Below are 17,390 nucleotides of genomic sequence, written 5' to 3'. Positions count from 1 at the left end.
GGATTCACCACTGCTTCATCTCATTTTCCAAGAGAATGCAGATGTAAAGTGTTTTTGATGGTACGCCTGTGCATATTGAAATATTCAGAGCATATTCTGAATTTCAGTTAACACATCAGTAAGCATTTTGGCCATCAGTGAATTCAACCTTTTTTCTCAATCGGAATAGGCAAGGATAATGACAGATATATTTTACAATGTTAGAAAGTACATCATTTTATTTAATTGTGTGAATAAAATGAATCGCCTCCCCGTCGGGGAATTGAACCCCGGTCTCCCGCGTGACAGGCGGGGATACTGACCACTATACTAACGAGAACTTATTGGCATCCGTTAAACAGTGCTCACCTCCTTGGGGTTAAGGCATACCCTCGATCAATTCACAGTATTGTAATAGGCAGATTTGCTGCTTTTGGTTAGGACAAGTAATCTTTTTTCCTAAATATTACAATACAGAAATTCCTAGCCAAAAACAATCAGTTTTATCAAGAAATTATTTCATTGAAATAAATATCTATCTATCGATCTGTCTATCTGGCTATCTTTCTAACTATCAATATATATATTTATATATATCTATATATATATATATAATCAGCTCACTTTACCATTTGCAGCTTATAACTATTAGCCACCAGGGGTCACTACCTACCAAAAGCAGTCATTCTACTTGTAAATTGTGCCAATCGAGAGGAACAGCAGCCTAGGATTCACCACTGCTTCATCTCATTTTCCAAGAGAATGCAGATGTAAAGTGTTTTTGATGGTACGCCTGTGCATATTGAAATATTCAGAGCATATTCTGAATTTCAGTTAACACATCAGTAAGCATTTTGGCCATCAGTGAATTCAACCTTTTTTCTCAATCAGAATAGGCAAGGATAATGACAGATATATTTTACAATGTTAGAAAGTACATCATTTTATTTAATTGTGTGAATAAAATGAATCGCCTCCCCGTCGGGGAATTGAACCCCAGTCTCCCACGTGACAGGGGGGGATACTGACCACTATACAAACGAGGACTTATTGGCATCAGTTAAACAGTGCTCACCTCCTTGGGGTTAAGGCATACCCTCGATCAATTCACAGTATTGTAATAGGCAGATTTGCTGCTTTTGGTTAGGACAAGTAATCTTTTTTCCTAAATATTACAATACAGAAATTCCTAGCCAAAAACAATCAGTTTTATCAAGAAATTATTTAATTGAAATAAATATCTATCTATCGATCTGTCTATCTGGCTATCTTTCTAACTATCAATATATATATTTATATATATCTATATATATATATATATATAATCAGCTCACTTTACCATTTGCAGCTTATAACTATTAGCCACCAGGGGTCACTACTAACCAAAAGCAGTCATTCTACTTGTAAATTGTGCCAATCGAGTGGAACAGCAGCCTAGGATTCACCAATGCTTCATCTCATTTTCCAAGAGAATGCAGATGTAAAGTGTTTTTGATGGTACGCCTGTGCATATTGAAATATTCAGAGCATATTCTGAATTTCAGTTAACACATCAGTAAGCATTTTGGCCATCAGTGAATTCAACCTTTTTTCTCAATCGGAATAGGCAAGGATAATGACAGATATATTTTACAATGTTAGAAAGTACATCATTTTATTTAATTGTGTGAATAAAATGAATCGCCTCCCCGTCGGGGAATTGGACCCCGGTCTCCCGCGTGACAGGCGGGGATACTGACCACTATACTAACGAGGACTTATTGGCATCAGTTAAACAGTGCTCACCTCCTTGGGGTTAAGGCATACCCTCGATCAATTCACAGTATTGTAATAGGCAGATTTGCTGCTTTTGGTTAGGACAAGTAATCTTTTTTCCTAAATATTACAATACAGAAATTCCTAGCCAAAAACAATCAGTTTTATCAAGAAATTATTTCATTGAAATAAATATCTATCTATCGATCTGTCTATCTGGCTATCTTTCTAACTATCAATATATATATTTATATATATCTATATATATATATAATCAGCTCACTTTACCATTTGCAGCTTATAACTATTAGCCACCAGGGGTCACTACTAACCAAAAGCAGTCATTCTACTTGTAAATTGTGCCAATCGAGTGGAACAGCAGCCTAGGATTCACCACTGCTTCATCTCATTTTCCAAGAGAATGCAGATGTAAAGTGTTTTTGATGGTACGCCTGTGCATATTGAAATATTCAGAGCATATTCTGAATTTCAGTTAACACATCAGTAAGCATTTTGGCCATCAGTGAATTCAACCTTTTTTCTCAATCGGAATAGGCAAGGATAATGACAGATATATTTTACAATGTTAGAAAGTACATCATTTTATTTAATTGTGTGAATAAAATGAATCGCCTCCCCGTCGGGGAATTGGACCCCGGTCTCCCGCGTGACAGGCGGGGATACTGACCACTATACTAACGAGGACTTATTGGCATCAGTTAAACAGTGCTCACCTCCTTGGGGTTAAGGCATACCCTCGATCAATTCACAGTATTGTAATAGGCAGATTTGCTGCTTTTGGTTAGGACAAGTAATCTTTTTTCCTAAATATTACAATACAGAAATTCCTAGCCAAAAACAATCAGTTTTATCAAGAAATTATTTCATTGAAATAAATATCTATCTATCGATCTGTCTATCTGGCTATCTTTCTAACTATCAATATATATATTTATATATATCTATATATATATATAATCAGCTCACTTTACCATTTGCAGCTTATAACTATTAGCCACCAGGGGTCACTACTAACCAAAAGCAGTCATTCTACTTGTAAATTGTGCCAATCGAGTGGAACAGCAGCCTAGGATTCACCACTGCTTCATCTCATTTTCCAAGAGAATGCAGATGTAAAGTGTTTTTGATGGTACGCCTGTGCATATTGAAATATTCAGAGCATATTCTGAATTTCAGTTAACACATCAGTAAGCATTTTGGCCATCAGTGAATTCAACCTTTTTTCTCAATCGGAATAGGCAAGGATAATGACAGATATATTTTACAATGTTAGAAAGTACATCATTTTATTTAATTGTGTGAATAAAATGAATCGCCTCCCCGTCGGGGAATTGGACCCCGGTCTCCCGCGTGACAGGCGGGGATACTGACCACTATACTAACGAGGACTTATTGGCATCAGTTAAACAGTGCTCACCTCCTTGGGGTTAAGGCATACCCTCGATCAATTCACAGTATTGTAATAGGCAGATTTGCTGCTTTTGGTTAGGACAAGTAATCTTTTTTCCTAAATATTACAATACAGAATTTCCTAGCCAAAAACAATCAGTTTTATCAAGAAATTATTTCATTGACATAAATATCTATCTATCGATCTGTCTATCTGGCTATCTTTCTAACTATCAATATATATATTTATATATATCTATATATATATATATAATCAGCTCACTTTACCATTTGCAGCTTATAACTATTAGCCACCAGGGGTCACTACCTACCAAAAGCAGTCATTCTACTTGTAAATTGTGCCAATCGAGAGGAACAGCAGCCTAGGATTCACCACTGCTTCATCTCATTTTCCAAGAGAATGCAGATGTAAAGTGTTTTTGATGGTACGCCTGTGCATATTGACATATTCAGAGCATATTCTGAATTTCAGTTAACACATCAGTAAGCATTTTGGCCATCAGTGAATTCAACCTTTTTTCTCAATCAGAATAGGCAAGGATAATGACAGATATATTTTACAATGTTAGAAAGTACATCATTTTATTTAATTGTGTGAATAAAATGAATCGCCTCCCCGTCGGGGAATTGAACCCCGGTCTCCCGCGTGACAGGGGGGGATACTGACCACTATACAAACGAGGACTTATTGGCATCAGTTAAACAGTGCTCACCTCCTTGGGGTTAAGGCATACCCTCGATCAATTCACAGTATTGTAATAGGCAGATTTGCTGCTTTTGGTTAGGACAAGTAATCTTTTTTCCTAAATATTACAATACAGAAATTCCTAGCCAAAAACAAAATTCCTAGCCAAAAACAATCAGTTTTATCAAGAAATTATTTCATTGAAATAAATATCTATCTATCGATCTGTCTATCTGGCTATCTTTCTAACTATCAATATATATATTTATATATATCCATATATATATATATATATAATCAGCTCACTTTACCCTTTGCAGCTTATAACTATTAGCCACCAGGGGTCACTACTAACCAAAAGCAGTCATTCTACTTGTAAATTGTGCCAATCGAGTGGAACAGCAGCCTAGGATTCACCACTGCTTCATCTCATTTTCCAAGAGAATGCAGATGTAAAGTGTTTTTGATGGTACGCCTGTGCATATTGAAATATTCAGAGCATATTCTGAATTTCAGTTAACACATCAGTAAGCATTTTGGCCATCAGTGAATTCAACCTTTTTTCTCAATCGGAATAGGCAAGGATAATGACAGATATATTTTACAATGTTAGAAAGTACATCATTTTATTTAATTGTGTGAATAAAATGAATCGCCTCCCCGTCGGGGAATTGAACCCCGGTCTCCCGCGTGACAGGCGGGGATACTGACCACTATACTAACGAGAACTTATTGGCATCCGTTAAACAGTGCTCACCTCCTTGGGGTTAAGGCATACCCTCGATCAATTCACAGTATTGTAATAGGCAGATTTGCTGCTTTTGGTTAGGACAAGTAATCTTTTTTCCTAAATATTACAATACAGAAATTCCTAGCCAAAAACAATCAGTTTTATCAAGAAATTATTTCATTGAAATAAATATCTATCTATCGATCTGTCTATCTGGCTATCTTTCTAACTATCAATATATATATTTATATATATCTATATATATATATATAATCAGCTCACTTTACCATTTGCAGCTTATAACTATTAGCCACCAGGGGTCACTACCTACCAAAAGCAGTCATTCTACTTGTAAAGTGTGCCAATCGAGAGGAACAGCAGCCTAGGATTCACCACTGCTTCATCTCATTTTCCAAGAGAATGCAGATGTAAAGTGTTTTTGATGGTACGCCTGTGCATATTGAAATATTCAGAGCATATTCTGAATTTCAGTTAACACATCAGTAAGCATTTTGGCCATCAGTGAATTCAACCTTTTTTCTCAATCAGAATAGGCAAGGATAATGACAGATATATTTTACAATGTTAGAAAGTACATCATTTTATTTAATTGTGTGAATAAAATGAATCGCCTCCCCGTCGGGGAATTGAACCCCTGTCTCCCGCGTGACAGGGGGGGATACTGACCACTATACAAACGAGGACTTATTGGCATCAGTTAAACAGTGCTCACCTCCTTGGGGTTAAGGCATACCCTCGATCAATTCACAGTATTGTAATAGGCAGATTTGCTGCTTTTGGTTAGGACAAGTAATCTTTTTTCCTAAATATTACAATACAGAAATTCCTAGCCAAAAACAATCAGTTTTATCAAGAAATTATTTAATTGAAATAAATATCTATCTATCGATCTGTCTATCTGGCTATCTTTCTAACTATCAATATATATATTTATATATATCTATATATATATATATATATAATCAGCTCACTTTACCATTTGCAGCTTATAACTATTAGCCACCAGGGGTCACTACTAACCAAAAGCAGTCATTCTACTTGTAAATTGTGCCAATCGAGTGGAACAGCAGCCTAGGATTCACCACTGCTTCATCTCATTTTCCAAGAGAATGCAGATGTAAAGTGTTTTTGATGGTACGCCTGTGCATATTGAAATATTCAGAGCATATTCTGAATTTCAGTTAACACATCAGTAAGCATTTTGGCCATCAGTGAATTCAACCTTTTTTCTCAATCGGAATAGGCAAGGATAATGACAGATATATTTTACAATGTTAGAAAGTACATCATTTTATTTAATTGTGTGAATAAAATGAATCGCCTCCCCGTCGGGGAATTGGACCCCGGTCTCCCGCGTGACAGGCGGGGATACTGACCACTATACTAACGAGGACTTATTGGCATCAGCTAAACAGTGCTCACCTCCTTGGGGTTAAGGCATACCCTCGATCAATTCACAGTATTGTAATAGGCAGATTTGCTGCTTTTGGTTAGGACAAGTAATCTTTTTTCCTAAATATTACAATACAGAAATTCCTAGCCAAAAACAATCAGTTTTATCAAGAAATTATTTCATTGAAATAAATATCTATCTATCGATCTGTCTGTCTGGCTATCTTTCTAACTATCAATATATATATTTATATATATCCATATATATATATATATATATAATCAGCTCACTTTACCATTTGCAGCTTATAACTATTAGCCACCAGGGGTCACCACTAACCAAAAGCAGTCATTCTACTTGTATATTGTGCCAATCGAGTGGAACAGCAGCCTAGGATTCACCACTGCTTCATCTCATTTTCCAAGAGAATGCAGATGTAAAGTGTTTTTGATGGTACGCCTGTGCATATTGAAATATTCAGAGCATATTCTGAATTTCAGTTAACACATCAGTAAGCATTTTGGCCATCAGTGAATTCAACCTTTTTTCTCAATCGGAATAGGCAAGGATAATGACAGATATATTTTACAATGTTAGAAAGTACATCATTTTATTTAATTGTGTGAATAAAATGAATCGCCTCCCCGTCGGGGAATTGAAACCCGGTCTCCCGCGTGACAGGCGGTGATACTGACCACTATACTAACGAGGACTTATTGGCATCCGTTAAACAGTGCTCACCTCCTTGGGGTTAAGGCATACCCTCGATCAATTCACAGTATTGTAATAGGCAGATTTGCTGCTTTTGGTTAGGACAAGTAATCTTTTTTCCTAAATATTACAATACAGAATTTCCTAGCCAAAAACAATCAGTTTTATCAAGAAATTATTTCATTGACATAAATATCTATCTATCGATCTGTCTATCTGGCTATCTTTCTAACTATCAATATATATATTTATATATATCTATATATATATATATAATCAGCTCACTTTACCATTTGCAGCTTATAACTATTAGCCACCAGGGGTCACTACCTACCAAAAGCAGTCATTCTACTTGTAAATTGTGCCAATCGAGAGGAACAGCAGCCTAGGATTCACCACTGCTTCATCTCATTTTCCAAGAGAATGCAGATGTAAAGTGTTTTTGATGGTACGCCTGTGCATATTGAAATATTCAGAGCATATTCTGAATTTCAGTTAACACATCAGTAAGCATTTTGGCCATCAGTGAATTCAACCTTTTTTCTCAATCAGAATAGGCAAGGATAATGACAGATATATTTTACAATGTTAGAAAGTACATCATTTTATTTAATTGTGTGAATAAAATGAATCGCCTCCCCGTCGGGGAATTGAACCCCGGTCTCCCACGTGACAGGGGGGGATACTGACCACTATACAAACGAGGACTTATTGGCATCAGTTAAACAGTGCTCACCTCCTTGGGGTTAAGGCATACCCTCGATCAATTCACAGTATTGTAATAGGCAGATTTGCTGCTTTTGGTTAGGACAAGTAATCTTTTTTCCTAAATATTACAATACAGAAATTCCTAGCCAAAAACAATCAGTTTTATCAAGAAATTATTTCATTGAAATAAATATCTATCTATCGATCTGTCTATCTGGCTATCTTTCTAACTATCAATATATATATTTATATATATCTATATATATATATATAATCAGCTCACTTTACCATTTGCAGCTTATAACTATTAGCCACCAGGGGTCACTACCTACCAAAAGCAGTCATTCTACTTGTAAATTGTGCCAATCGAGAGGAACAGCAGCCTAGGATTCACCACTGCTTCATCTCATTTTCCAAGAGAATGCAGATGTAAAGTGTTTTTGATGGTACGCCTGTGCATATTGACATATTCAGAGCATATTCTGAATTTCAGTTAACACATCAGTAAGCATTTTGGCCATCAGTGAATTCAACCTTTTTTCTCAATCAGAATAGGCAAGGATAATGACAGATATATTTTACAATGTTAGAAAGTACATCATTTTATTTAATTGTGTGAATAAAATGAATCGCCTCCCCGTCGGGGAATTGAACCCCGGTCTCCCGCGTGACAGGGGGGGATACTGACCACTATACAAACGAGGACTTATTGGCATCAGTTAAACAGTGCTCACCTCCTTGGGGTTAAGGCATACCCTCGATCAATTCACAGTATTGTAATAGGCAGATTTGCTGCTTTTGGTTAGGACAAGTAATCTTTTTTCCTAAATATTACAATACAGAAATTCCTAGCCAAAAACAAAATTCCTAGCCAAAAACAATCAGTTTTATCAAGAAATTATTTCATTGAAATAAATATCTATCTATCGATCTGTCTATCTGGCTATCTTTCTAACTATCAATATATATATTTATATATATCCATATATATATATATATATAATCAGCTCACTTTACCATTTGCAGCTTATAACTATTAGCCACCAGGGGTCACTACTAACCAAAAGCAGTCATTCTACTTGTAAATTGTGCCAATCGAGTGGAACAGCAGCCTAGGATTCACCACTGCTTCATCTCATTTTCCAAGAGAATGCAGATGTAAAGTGTTTTTGATGGTACGCCTGTGCATATTGAAATATTCAGAGCATATTCGGAATTTCAGTTAACACATCAGTAAGCATTTTGGACATCAGTGAATTCAACCTTTTTTCTCAATCGGAATAGGCAAGGATAATGACAGATATATTTTACAATGTTAGAAAGTACATCATTTTATTTAATTGTGTGAATAAAATGAATCGCCTCCCCGTCGGGGAATTGAACCCCGGTCTCCCGCGTGACAGGCGGGGATACTGACCACTATACTAACGAGAACTTATTGGCATCCGTTAAACAGTGCTCACCTCCTTGGGGTTAAGGCATACCCTCGATCAATTCACAGTATTGTAATAGGCAGATTTGCTGCTTTTGGTTAGGACAAGTAATCTTTTTTCCTAAATATTACAATACAGAAATTCCTAGCCAAAAACAATCAGTTTTATCAAGAAATTATTTCATTGAAATAAATATCTATCTATCGATCTGTCTATCTGGCTATCTTTCTAACTATCAATATATATATTTATATATATCTATATATATATATATAATCAGCTCACTTTACCATTTGCAGCTTATAACTATTAGCCACCAGGGGTCACTACCTACCAAAAGCAGTCATTCTACTTGTAAATTGTGCCAATCGAGAGGAACAGCAGCCTAGGATTCACCACTGCTTCATCTCATTTTCCAAGAGAATGCAGATGTAAAGTGTTTTTGATGGTACGCCTGTGCATATTGAAATATTCAGAGCATATTCTGAATTTCAGTTAACACATCAGTAAGCATTTTGGCCATCAGTGAATTCAACCTTTTTTCTCAATCAGAATAGGCAAGGATAATGACAGATATATTTTACAATGTTAGAAAGTACATCATTTTATTTAATTGTGTGAATAAAATGAATCGCCTCCCCGTCGGGGAATTGAACCCCGGTCTCCCGCGTGACAGGGGGGGATACTGACCACTATACAAACGAGGACTTATTGGCATCAGTTAAACAGTGCTCACCTCCTTGGGGTTAAGGCATACCCTCGATCAATTCACAGTATTGTAATAGGCAGATTTGCTGCTTTTGGTTAGGACAAGTAATCTTTTTTCCTAAATATTACAATACAGAAATTCCTAGCCAAAAACAATCAGTTTTATCAAGAAATTATTTAATTGAAATAAATATCTATCTATCGATCTGTCTATCTGGCTATCTTTCTAACTATCAATATATATATTTATATATATCTATATATATATATATATATATAATCAGCTCACTTTACCATTTGCAGCTTATAACTATTAGCCACCAGGGGTCACTACTAACCAAAAGCAGTCATTCTACTTGTAAATTGTGCCAATCGAGTGGAACAGCAGCCTAGGATTCACCACTGCTTCATCTCATTTTCCAAGAGAATGCAGATGTAAAGTGTTTTTGATGGTACGCCTGTGCATATTGAAATATTCAGAGCATATTCTGAATTTCAGTTAACACATCAGTAAGCATTTTGGCCATCAGTGAATTCAACCTTTTTTCTCAATCGGAATAGGCAAGGATAATGACAGATATATTTTACAATGTTAGAAAGTACATCATTTTATTTAATTGTGTGAATAAAATGAATCGCCTCCCCGTCGGGGAATTGGACCCCGGTCTCCCGCGTGACAGGCGGGGATACTGACCACTATACTAACGAGGACTTATTGGCATCAGTTAAACAGTGCTCACCTCCTTGGGGTTAAGGCATACCCTCGATCAATTCACAGTATTGTAATAGGCAGATTTGCTGCTTTTGGTTAGGACAAGTAATCTTTTTTCCTAAATATTACAATACAGAAATTCCTAGCCAAAAACAATCAGTTTTATCAAGAAATTATTTCATTGAAATAAATATCTATCTATCGATCTGTCTGTCTGGCTATCTTTCTAACTATCAATATATATATTTATATATATCCATATATATATATATATATATAATCAGCTCACTTTACCATTTGCAGCTTATAACTATTAGCCACCAGGGGTCACTACTAACCAAAAGCAGTCATTCTACTTGTATATTGTGCCAATCGAGTGGAACAGCAGCCTAGGATTCACCACTGCTTCATCTCATTTTCCAAGAGAATGCAGATGTAAAGTGTTTTTGATGGTACGCCTGTGCATATTGAAATATTCAGAGCATATTCTGAATTTCAGTTAACACATCAGTAAGCATTTTGGCCATCAGTGAATTCAACCTTTTTTCTCAATCGGAATAGGCAAGGATAATGACAGATATATTTTACAATGTTAGAAAGTACATCATTTTATTTAATTGTGTGAATAAAATGAATCGCCTCCCCGTCGGGGAATTGAAACCCGGTCTCCCGCGTGACAGGCAGTGATACTGACCACTATACTAACGAGGACTTATTGGCTTCCGTTAAACAGTGCTCACCTCCTTGGGGTTAAGGCATACCCTCGATCAATTCACAGTATTGTAATAGGCAGATTTGCTGCTTTTGGTTAGGACAAGTAATCTTTTTTCCTAAATATTACAATACAGAATTTCCTAGCCAAAAACAATCAGTTTTATCAAGAAATTATTTCATTGACATAAATATCTATCTATCGATCTGTCTATCTGGCTATCTTTCTAACTATCAATATATATATTTATATATATCTATATATATATATATAATCAGCTCACTTTACCATTTGCAGCTTATAACTATTAGCCACCAGGGGTCACTACCTACCAAAAGCAGTCATTCTACTTGTAAATTGTGCCAATCGAGAGGAACAGCAGCCTAGGATTCACCACTGCTTCATCTCATTTTCCAAGAGAATGCAGATGTAAAGTGTTTTTGATGGTACGCCTGTGCATATTGAAATATTCAGAGCATATTCTGAATTTCAGTTAACACATCAGTAAGCATTTTGGCCATCAGTGAATTCAACCTTTTTTCTCAATCAGAATAGGCAAGGATAATGACAGATATATTTTACAATGTTAGAAAGTACATCATTTTATTTAATTGTGTGAATAAAATGAATCGCCTCCCCGTCGGGGAATTGAACCCCGGTCTCCCGCGTGACAGGGGGGGATACTGACCACTATACAAACGAGGACTTATTGGCATCAGTTAAACAGTGCTCACCTCCTTGGGGTTAAGGCATACCCTCGATCAATTCACAGTATTGTAATAGGCAGATTTGCTGCTTTTGGTTAGGACAAGTAATCTTTTTCCTAAATATTACAATACAGAAATTCCTAGCCAAAAACAATCAGTTTTATCAAGAAATTATTTCATTGAAATAAATATCTATCTATCGATCTGTCTATCTGGCTATCTTTCTAACTATCAATATATATATTTATATATATCTATATATATATATATAATCAGCTCACTTTACCATTTGCAGCTTATAACTATTAGCCACCAGGGGTCACTACCTACCAAAAGCAGTCATTCTACTTGTAAATTGTGCCAATCGAGAGGAACAGCAGCCTAGGATTCACCACTGCTTCATCTCATTTTCCAAGAGAATGCAGATGTAAAGTGTTTTTGATGGTACGCCTGTGCATATTGACATATTCAGAGCATATTCTGAATTTCAGTTAACACATCAGTAAGCATTTTGGCCATCAGTGAATTCAACCTTTTTTCTCAATCAGAATAGGCAAGGATAATGACAGATATATTTTACAATGTTAGAAAGTACATCATTTTATTTAATTGTGTGAATAAAATGAATCGCCTCCCCGTCGGGGAATTGAACCCCGGTCTCCCGCGTGACAGGGGGGGATACTGACCACTATACAAACGAGGACTTATTGGCATCAGTTAAACAGTGCTCACCTCCTTGGGGTTAAGGCATACCCTCGATCAATTCACAGTATTGTAATAGGCAGATTTGCTGCTTTTGGTTAGGACAAGTAATCTTTTTTCCTAAATATTACAATACAGAAATTCCTAGCCAAAAACAAAATTCCTAGCCAAAAACAATCAGTTTTATCAAGAAATTATTTCATTGAAATAAATATCTATCTATCGATCTGTCTATCTGGCTATCTTTCTAACTATCAATATATATATTTATATATATCCATATATATATATATATATATAATCAGCTCACTTTACCATTTGCAGCTTATAACTATTAGCCACCAGGGGTCACTACTAACCAAAAGCAGTCATTCTACTTGTAAATTGTGCCAATCGAGTGGAACAGCAGCCTAGGATTCACCACTGCTTCATCTCATTTTCCAAGAGAATGCAGATGTAAAGTGTTTTTGATGGTACGCCTGTGCATATTGAAATATTCAGAGCATATTCGGAATTTCAGTTAACACATCAGTAAGCATTTTGGACATCGGTGAATTCAACCTTTTTTCTCAATCGGAATAGGCAAGGATAATGACAGATATATTTTACAATGTTAGAAAGTACATCATTTTATTTAATTGTGTGAATAAAATGAATCGCCTCCCCGTCGGGGAATTGAACCCCGGTCTCCCGCGTGACAGGCGGGGATACTGACCACTATACTAACGAGAACTTATTGGCATCCGTTAAACAGTGCTCACCTCCTTGGGGTTAAGGCATACCCTCGATCAATTCACAGTATTGTAATAGGCAGATTTGCTGCTTTTGGTTAGGACAAGTAATCTTTTTTCCTAAATATTACAATACAGAAATTCCTAGCCAAAAACAATCAGTTTTATCAAGAAATTATTTCATTGAAATAAATATCTATCTATCGATCTGTCTATCTGGCTATCTTTCTAACTATCAATATATATATTAATATATATCTATATATATATATATATATAATCAGCTCACTTTACCATTTGCAGCTTATAACTATTAGCCACCAGGGGTCACTACTAACCAAAAGCAGTCATTCTACTTGTAAATTGTGCCAATCGAGTGGAACAGCAGCCTAGGATTCACCACTGCTTCATCTCATTTTCCAAGAGAATGCAGATGTAAAGTGTTTTTGATGGTACGCCTGTGCATATTGAAATATTCAGAGCATATTCTGAATTTCAGTTAACACATCAGTAAGCATTTTGGCCATCAGTGAATTCAACCTTTTTTCTCAATCGGAATAGGCAAGGATAATGACAGATATATTTTACAATGTTAGAAAGTACATCATTTTATTTAATTGTGTGAATAAAATGAATCGCCTCCCCGTCGGGGAATTGGACCCCGGTCTCCCGCGTGACAGGCGGGGATACTGACCACTATACTAACGAGGACTTATTGGCATCAGTTAAACAGTGCTCACCTCCTTGGGGTTAAGGCATACCCTCGATCAATTCACAGTATTGTAATAGGCAGATTTGCTGCTTTTGGTTAGGACAAGTAATCTTTTTTCCTAAATATTACAATACAGAAATTCCTAGCCAAAAACAATCAGTTTTATCAAGAAATTATTTCATTGACATAAATATCTATCTATCGATCTGTCTATCTGGCTATCTTTCTAACTATCAATATATATATTTATATATATCCATATATATATATATAATCAGCTCACTTTACCATTTGCAGCTTATAACTATTAGCCACCAGGGGTCACTACCTACCAAAAGCAGTCATTCTACTTGTAAATTGTGCCAATCGAGAGGAACAGCAGCCTAGGATTCACCACTGCTTCATCTCATTTTCCAAGAGAATGCAGATGTAAAGTGTTTTTGATGGTACGCCTGTGCATATTGAAATATTCAGAGCATATTCTGAATTTCAGTTAACACATCAGTAAGCATTTTGGCCATCAGTGAATTCAACCTTTTTTCTCAATCAGAATAGGCAAGGATAATGACAGATATATTTTACAATGTTAGAAAGTACATCATTTTATTTAATTGTGTGAATAAAATGAATCGCCTCCCCGTCGGGGAATTGAACCCCGGTCTCCCGCGTGACAGGGGGGGATACTGACCACTATACAAACGAGGACTTATTGGCATCAGTTAAACAGTGCTCACCTCCTTGGGGTTAAGGCATACCCTCGATCAATTCACAGTATTGTAATAGGCAGATTTGCTGCTTTTGGTTAGGACAAGTAATCTTTTTTCCTAAATATTACAATACAGAAATTCCTAGCCAAAAACAATCAGTTTTATCAAGAAATTATTTCATTGAAATAAATATCTATCTATCGATCTGTCTATCTGGCTATCTTTCTAACTATCAATATATATATTTATATATATCTATATATATATATATAATCAGCTCACTTTACCATTTGCAGCTTATAACTATTAGCCACCAGGGGTCACTACTAACCAAAAGCAGTCATTCTACTTGTAAATTGTGCCAATCGAGTGGAACAGCAGCCTAGGATTCACCACTGCTTCATCTCATTTTCCAAGAGAATGCAGATGTAAAGTGTTTTTGATGGTACGCCTGTGCATATTGAAATATTCAGAGCATATTCTGAATTTCAGTTAACACATCAGTAAGCATTTTGGCCATCAGTGAATTCAACCTTTTTTCTCAATCGGAATAGGCAAGGATAATGACAGATATATTTTACAATGTTAGAAAGTACATCATTTTATTTAATTGTGTGAATAAAATGAAACGCCTCCCCGTCGGGGAATTGGACCCCGGTCTCCCGCGTGACAGGCGGGGATACTGACCACTATACTAACGAGGACTTATTGGCATCAGTTAAACAGTGCTCACCTCCTTGGGGTTAAGGCATACCCTCGATCAATTCACAGTATTGTAATAGGCAGATTTGCTGCTTTTGGTTAGGACAAGTAATCTTTTTTCCTAAATATTACAATACAGAAATTCCTAGCCAAAAACAATCAGTTTTATCAAGAAATTATTTCATTGAAATAAATATCTATCTATCGATCTGTCTATCTGGCTATCTTTCTAACTATCAATATATATATTTATATATATCCATATATATATATATATATAATCAGCTCACCTTACCATTTGCAGCTTATAACTATTAGCCACCAGGGGTCACTACTAACCAACAGCAGTCATTCTACTTGTAAATTGTGCCAATCGAGAGGAACAGCAGCCTAGGATTCACCACTGCTTCATCTCATTTTCCAAGAGAATGCAGATGTAAAGTGTTTTTGATGGTACGCCTGTGCATATTGAAATATTCAGAGCATATTCTGAATTTCAGTTAACACATCAGTAAGCATTTTGGCCGTCAGTGAATTCAACCTTTTTTCTCAATCGGAATAGGCAAGGATAATGACAGATATATTTTACAATGTTAGAAAGTACATCATTTTATTTAATTGTGTGAATAAAATGAATCGCCTCCCCGTCGGGGAATTGAACCCCGGTCTCCCGCGTGACAGGCGGGGACAGTGACCACTATACAAACGAGGACTTATTGGCATCAGTTAAACAGTGCTCACCTCCTTGGGGTTAAGGCATACCCTCGATCAATTCACAGTATTGTAATAGGCAGATTTGCTGCTTTTGGTTAGGACAAGTAATCTTTTTTCCTAAATATTACAATACAGAAATTCCTAGCCAAAAACAAAATTCCTAGCCAAAAACAATCAGTTTTATCAAGAAATTATTTAATTGAAATAAATATCTATCTATCGATCTGTCTATCTGGCTATCTTTCTAACTATCAATATATATATTTATATATATCTATATATATATATATATATAATCAGCTCACTTTACCATTTGCAGCTTATAACTATTAGCCACCAGGGGTCACTACTAACCAAAAGCAGTCATTCTACTTGTAAATTGTGCCAATCGAGTGGAACAGCAGCCTAGGATTCACCACTGCTTCATCTCATTTTCCAAGAGAATGCAGATGTAAAGTGTTTTTGATGGTACGCCTGTGCATATTGAAATATTCAGAGCATATTCTGAAATTCAGTTAACACATCAGTAAGCATTTTGGCCATCAGTGAATTCAACCTTTTTTCTCAATCGGAATAGGCAAGGATAATGACAGATATATTTTACAATGTTAGAAAGTACATCATTTTATTTAATTGTGTGAATAAAATGAATCGCCTCCCCGTCGGGGAATTGGACCCCGGTCTCCCGCGTGACAGGCGGGGATACTGACCACTATACTAACGAGGACTTATTGGCATCAGTTAAACAGTGCTCACCTCCTTGGGGTTAAGTCATACCCTCGATCAATTCACAGTATTGTAATAGGCAGATTTGCTGCTTTTGGTTAGGACAAGTAATCTTTTTTCCTAAATATTACAATACAGAAATTCCTAGCCAAAAACAATCAGTTTTATCAAGAAATTATTTCATTGAAATAAATATCTATCTATCGATCTGTCTATCTGGCTATCTTTCTAACTATCAATATATATATTTATATATATCCATATATATATATATATATAATCAGCTCACTTTACCATTTGCAGCTTATAACTATTAGCCACCAGGGGTCACTACTAACCAAAAGCAGTCATTCTACTTGTATATTGTGCCAATCGAGTGGAACAGCAGCCTAGGATTCACCACTGCTTCATCTCATTTTCCAAGAGAATGCAGATGTAAAGTGTTTTTGATGGTACGCCTGTGCATATTGAAATATTCAGAGCATATTCTGAATTTCAGTTAACACATCAGTAAGCATTTTGGCCATCAGTGAATTCAACCTTTTTTCTCAATCGGAATAGGCAAGGATAATGACAGATATATTTTACAATGTTAGAAAGTACATCATTTTATTTAATTGTGTGAATAAAATGAATCGCCTCCCCGTCGGGGAATTGAACCCCGGTCTCCCGCGTGACAGGCGGGGATACTGACCACTATACTAACGAGGA

At 36.0% G+C, this 17,390-nt stretch overlaps 5 non-coding genes across 5 annotated transcripts; all 5 read right to left on the bottom strand.

Moving 5' to 3' along the window:
* Positions 1 to 247: 247 nt before the first annotated feature.
* TRNAD-GUC (transfer RNA aspartic acid (anticodon GUC)) lies at positions 248 to 319 on the bottom strand. Its single transcript has one exon. It is a non-coding gene; the product is annotated as a tRNA-Asp (tRNA).
* Positions 320 to 4,506: 4,187 nt separating this feature from the next.
* On the bottom strand, positions 4,507 to 4,578 carry TRNAD-GUC (transfer RNA aspartic acid (anticodon GUC)). Its single transcript has one exon. It is a non-coding gene; the product is annotated as a tRNA-Asp (tRNA).
* A 4,197-nt stretch (positions 4,579 to 8,775) lies between these two features.
* TRNAD-GUC (transfer RNA aspartic acid (anticodon GUC)) lies at positions 8,776 to 8,847 on the bottom strand. Its single transcript has one exon. It is a non-coding gene; the product is annotated as a tRNA-Asp (tRNA).
* Positions 8,848 to 13,047: 4,200 nt separating this feature from the next.
* TRNAD-GUC (transfer RNA aspartic acid (anticodon GUC)) lies at positions 13,048 to 13,119 on the bottom strand. The gene has a single exon. It is a non-coding gene; the product is annotated as a tRNA-Asp (tRNA).
* Positions 13,120 to 17,318: 4,199 nt separating this feature from the next.
* Positions 17,319 to 17,390, bottom strand: TRNAD-GUC (transfer RNA aspartic acid (anticodon GUC)). The gene has a single exon. It is a non-coding gene; the product is annotated as a tRNA-Asp (tRNA).

This window comes from Lissotriton helveticus, chromosome 1_2, assembly GCF_964261635.1.
Source record: "Lissotriton helveticus chromosome 1_2, aLisHel1.1, whole genome shotgun sequence".
NCBI classification, from domain to species: Eukaryota; Metazoa; Chordata; class Amphibia; order Caudata; family Salamandridae; genus Lissotriton; species Lissotriton helveticus.
Note: the sequence above shows the minus strand (reverse complement) of the source record. Positions and strands in the feature narration are given on the sequence as shown.